Source organism: Gorilla gorilla, chromosome 17, assembly GCF_029281585.2.
Source record: "Gorilla gorilla gorilla isolate KB3781 chromosome 17, NHGRI_mGorGor1-v2.1_pri, whole genome shotgun sequence".
NCBI classification, from domain to species: Eukaryota; Metazoa; Chordata; class Mammalia; order Primates; family Hominidae; genus Gorilla; species Gorilla gorilla.
In genome coordinates this window covers 68,274,633-68,280,717 of record NC_073241.2, presented here as the reverse complement: position 1 = coordinate 68,280,717, position 6,085 = coordinate 68,274,633, and the positions used below count along the sequence as shown (strand labels likewise).

Below are 6,085 nucleotides of genomic sequence, written 5' to 3'. Positions count from 1 at the left end.
TCTTCCAATTTTTTTTATTTTGAAAGAAAACTATTAGCTTCATGGAGACATTGATAGAATTGTCACCATAACATTAAAAATGCACAAAGAAGTCCTAGGCTGAAAGTTATCTCATATAAAATACAAACACTTCATTGACAATATAGAGATTAAAATTATTTTAAGTCCAAGCAAACATCATTGTATTTGATGCTAAAAAATTAAATACATTTAGTAAATCATCAATTATTTTTCATGTTCATGGATATATCACTAAGATTAAAATTGGTCTCTTTTATTATCTACCCCAGGGGTTCATTTTTTCTTTCTCTCTTTCTCCCTCCCTCCTTCTGTCCTTCCTTCCTTTTCTCTTACTCTCTCTTTTTTCTTTTCTCTTGGTCTCCAACCACTCATCCTTTATTTTCTCATCATAATCTCTTTACATTTCAACCATGTATTGTGTTCCCCATTTATATTTTCTTTAACATATATCTTGGGTTCTATTATCTGTCTACAGCCACACAATATCATATCTAAAGACATAAAAGCAGACATATTTAAATACATCTGAGTGTTCTGTGACTGCGAGGATATTTATTATAAATTATCCTGCTGGTATACATCATATGTGGTCTATATTATAAAACTTATGTTTTTTTTTTTTTGTAATTTTAAGGCTAGATACCTCCATGTTCAAATCACGGTGCCCTTCTTCCGTTCTTTAATCCCTCCATCAAATGGTTATTTAACTCTCTTTTCTGTCAGATCCCTGGTTCCTTTGAGGGTACTGTCTTACTCATCATTGAATTTTCCAAAACATTTAGCATAATGCATTGTACATAATGTGTGCCTATTGTGTCTTTGATAAATTAATGAATCATTTATGTTTCATTTCAATGGATGAGACCAACATTTCAATTGTAAATATTCTTTTCTATTTTTCCTATAGGCATACTAACGTTGCTAATATAGCATAGCCTGAATACTCAATGCAACTTTCTGTTCCATGTGGCAATGGAATTCTATTTTTCCCTAAACAACCTCAGTGTCTACTTTTGCTGACTGTGGCCAAAGAACAGAGGTTCTAAAAGAACTCCAGAGTATTGCAGAGTCCCATTCACTGTAGTCTTCGTGAATGTCACACTTAAAACTTGTTCGGTGCTCAGTATGACAGCCATAGATGCAGTGTCCTACCATCCCTCACAATTCACCCAACCTCACAATTCAGAAACCAAGTAGGTCCCAGTTGACCTTGCTTGGGTTGTGAGCTTTGCAACCTGTGTTGCACGTTATTGTTGTATGAGACATTTTCTTCTCTTACTCTGTGCACTTGGAAGCTAGAAATGAAGACATTTCCAAATGCTTAGAACATTGAAGGCATGACAAAGGAGAAAACAACAGTTCTTCCGAGTAGAATAACTCAGCCATATACAATGGTAGCATGGAGTGTCTGTTCTCTCTATGAACATAAGTGACGTTCACAGAATGACCTTTCCTTTGGCAAGAGGCCTAAGTGGAAGACTCTATTATAAATGAAATTCACTGAGGTGTATAACCCAACACATTAATGAATAGAAATTTTTAATGGCATTGTTGTCTGAGGAAACATCCAGAACTGAGCCAAAGGATCAGCAGTGATTTATGGCTCTCGTTAATTTTTAAAGAGGACTTAAGGAGTAGAACAGTATCTTCAAACTATTCTAGGAGGACATCAATGGAAAGATTTGGACTTGTAATTATGCAAGATAACTTGCCAGATGGCCTAATTAAAAATACTTTTATTAAGTAAGTGTTCTTATTTGACAAACAAACAAGTGTGATTAACAGGAATTTCTTAACTAGCTACCCTCAGCACACTTCCAGTAAATGGAAACTCTTTCTTATCCCCTGCCATGGGCCATGATAGAGCTTACTGGAAAGTTGTCCTTGTCATCTTTCTTCTCCTGTGTGCTCCCCAGAGGTATTCAGGGTTGCCTTGATTACATGGGTTCCAAAAGCCAGGGTGTAAAATTCTTTTTTTTAAATCTACAGCCATAGTCACAGTGTATCCTTCTAGTCCAAAAGTACTTATGCTGCTACTTACAAAACATTGACACATCTTTCTTCTTTTCTCTTTCTCCATTAAATGTAAACTTACCTCTCACTCCTCTGCCATTTGCCAGGTTTCTTCAAAGGCAGTGCCTTGGTTGCCATTGAATTTTCCATCATATTTAGCACAAAGCATTCCAAACATTCTTGGTAAATGCATGAATCATTCATGTTTGATTTCAATGGGTAATAAGTGGGATGAGACTCAAATTTCAATTTCAAATATTCTATTTTATGAAGTATCTCCATGTACAAAAGCCCAGCTGTGAACTCTAGCCCCTGTCTCTTTTAATCACCTCCACCACTTTCAGCTGATTTTTTTCCCAACAGATGTTTTCATGCTCCAGTATTCTCTAGCACTTCACACACCTTGCATTACAACTACTTTAGCTTGACCAACAGTTCTTCTCCCTCAATGTAATGTAAAATTTGACTCTGGCTTGATGCACAGAGATGCAGCTGGAGAAATGTCATTTGTTTCTTCTTCTTCCCATCCCTATAGGACTCTAACCATCAGTCTAATGTTTGGGAAAAAAATGCTAAGGAATGTGGAGTCAAAAGAGGCTTGGACATATAACTTTGAATAAGACAGTCATGGCTGACATAAATGAGACAACGATCCAAATAGGATATCAGAAGGAGGGGGAATGCATGGTATATACCGGGAACTGGACTACATCACTGAAATCCCAGAAATTTAAGGAGGACAAGAGCAAAAGGAAGTTAATAAAAGCAGATGGACAGAAGGGAGGCCTGGATAGATTCTGAAAACCATGTTGCTGTCAACACTGAACATTTTGAGTAGACACGATTTTATACACCAAACATAGGATGGATTTAAGCACCAATAAATCACCCACAAGTACTTGTGAAAATATTTTTCAGGAGCACCATATGTATTCTTGTAAGAACTGAGGAAAACGACTGAGGAAATATTTATAGAAGCAGGAAATTACAAAAATAAAACCTGAATTTGAGATTCTTTGAGAAACAACATCTAAAATGCAAATAGAAAACCTAGTAAAATGTTTTAGTTTTTCTGATACTGACTACTATTATGTTTTTTATTTTCAATTCCACTAAGTCATTGCAATTAGGTATGTTTAGAAGCAGAACTGCTAGTTTAATAGTGGAATTTGAGGATGGTCATGTTCAACTTGTCCTGAGGCCCAGTCAAAAAAAAAAAAAAAAGACAAAGCAAGAGAAAGGGCTATTGACTGAAATCCTGGCTTTCATTTGTTTCCCATTTTCCTACTGCTTTATTATCAAATAGCTTAAAAACTATTAAAAGATCATGATGTGCTTTGTGTCTAGGTAGCACTAAAAATGCCTCCTTGCATTCTACCTGTTCAAAGTTATTGCTTGTGGCTCTCACTGAGGACATAGTGTGTACCACTGCAGATGCACAAAGTGTGATGTAATTCTTAATTTTCCAAGTACATAACATGATCTCTTGTTGAATATGGTGATCAAGTACCTGCATTTGCCTCTATTTCTCTAAAATGTGAGAGAATAAAAACAGAATTAAACCTATAAACCTGAACAGCAAAGAGAATGGGAGGGGAATCATTATCTAATATTAGATTTCGAAGCACTATTGAGAGATTAAAAAATGAATGGGAACTATACATTTGAACAAATAAAGTTGAGGAATCTACAGTCAAAAATTAACATAGAAAGGAATGGCAGGAAAAAAGGGAACTAATCTTTCAAGCAAATCCCAAAGAGTTTTAGAAAAAAATTGGTAGTCATGGAGGGTGGAATTATAAAAGGGGTGCAAAATTGGTAGGGGAGAGTAGAGGGTCTGATTGAAATTCTGTCCCTGGAACAAGAAGCCAATCGGCTCTCTGCTCCTCTCTTCTCTCTCCCATGTTCCTGGATATAAGAAGGATACAAAAAAGTTCACATTGATTCTAAGCAAAATAAAACCAAGCAAAATGACAAAAATCATTATAACACAAATGATGACTTCTTCATTTAAAAAAGTAATGTATTGATTGGGGGGGACTAGCAGCACTAGTGAGTGCTAGCATCACAGAATAAATTTCTTTCTGCTTTGGCAATCCCTTATTAAAAGCCTGGCAACTTAGTGATTTATATGCCTAGCTGACCAGGTCAGATTCCTGATTGAAAAATAAATATTGTGGGGAAAACAAGCTTACCTATACAACAGTAGAGAGCATTTAGTTCACTACCTGGAAAAGTCAGCCAATACCTCTTGTTTTAAATATGCTAAAAATAACCTATAATCACTCAGGAATATAAAAAACAGCATCAAAATGAGAAAATAAGTAGATAAAACAATTCTTGTGAAAACAGAAATAACTCATGAAAGAGAAGAAACTCAAAAAGAAAATCTAATTAGTCTTTTCAGAGAGTTTTGAAAGATACCACCAAAAAAATAAAACAAAGTGAAGGAGCTCAATATGAACACAGAGGAAAATTGACAATGAGGCAGCAAATATGACAAAATATACAAAGTGTAAAAGAAAAACAACCTGGGATAGCCAACATCTAATAAATATGAGCTCTGGGAGAAGAAAGTGGAAAATAGAAAAGAGGAAATAAGCAAATAAAATACAGGAACGATTTGCATATCTGAAAAAAATACATGAGTTTTTCTATTTAAAGAGGACCTCAATTACACAAAAATCATAGATGGAAAAAAATCAAACAAACAAATCTCCTACACCTAAAAATATCATTAGGCAATTTCAGAACATGCAAAAAAAGGCAGCCATCTCACACTTTGCCAGTGGCTGTGGCAGAGGAATTAGAACTTCGCACATAAATGCCCAGATCTGATCATGACTAAATTTCCTGTTCTTCAATTCATTTGTCAAAGGTGGTCACCTGCCTGCATCAATTGCACAAGGTCCAGAAAGCTCAATCACTGCATGTGCATAGAAGAGAGAAGGAAAATATATTTGGTAACAGCACCCAAAAATGTCTGCAACCACTGTTTCTGCATAACTTTATTAAAAAGTATGTACATGGAGATCTAGTATAACAAGTGAAAATTGAAAAAATATGGAGAAACCTGTTAATTTTACAAAGAGGAAATCAAAAGATATGGGTAAGAGCTAAATTATATGTTATATGTATAATATCTATATAGTGATAAATTATAAATAACATAAAACGTACAATTTTGACCATTTTTAAGTTTGTGGTTAGGTGGCATTAAGTATGTTCAAATTGTTGCACAGCTATCTCTACAATTCATCTCCAGAACTTTTATCTTCTCAAATTAAAACTCTATAACCACTAAATGACAACTTCCTATTCAGCTCTCTCCACAGTTCCTAGCAAACATCATTCTACTTTTTGTCTCTATGAACTTGTCTACTTTAGGTATAAGTAGAATCATATAAAATTTGTTCTTCTGTATCTGATTTATTTCACTTACCCTCATGCCTTCAAAGTTCATTCATGTTGCAGCATGTGTAAAAATTTCACTCTTTTTTTAAAGGCTGAATAATACCTCATAAATATGAAACACTTCCCAAATGTGCATGGCATCCTTGAGCAGGGGTCATGCTAATCTCTGTATTATTTCAATTTTAGTGTACGTGCTGCTGAAATGAGCACTAAAGATTTTTTTTAAAATTGTTTAATAACAATGATAAGCAACTGAAGATCAAATAATGGAGAGGAAGATTAAAAGTAAGGGTCATACAAAATGAGTTTAATATTTATCTTCAACAGATAGGAAATGGTAATATCCATATGTTATAGATCAGAAGTCATATTAGTGCCATGAAAAAGGTATGAATGTCACCTCTACAAGAAGCAAAATTTTTAAAAAACAACAAGGAATTACCTTTGTAACAGGGACTAGGTAGTTGTAAAGATAGAGCAAGAGAAAGACGTTTTTATTTTAAGGCATTCTGCATTTCTGGTTTTATTATACACATATGCACACATGCACACACAAATTATAAACAGTGTCTCCAACTACACTACTACTTAATAAACAGAATTGTAACCCAGTACTCTTTGCATTTAATTGTGTCTA

General features: G+C 34.5%; 1 non-coding gene across 1 annotated transcript; it reads right to left on the bottom strand.

Moving 5' to 3' along the window:
• Positions 1 to 5,554: 5,554 nt before the first annotated feature.
• LOC115931531 (U6 spliceosomal RNA) lies at positions 5,555 to 5,658 on the bottom strand. The gene has a single exon (XR_004068002.1). It is a non-coding gene; the product is annotated as a U6 spliceosomal RNA (small nuclear RNA).
• Between the last annotated feature and the right edge of the window lie 427 nt (positions 5,659 to 6,085).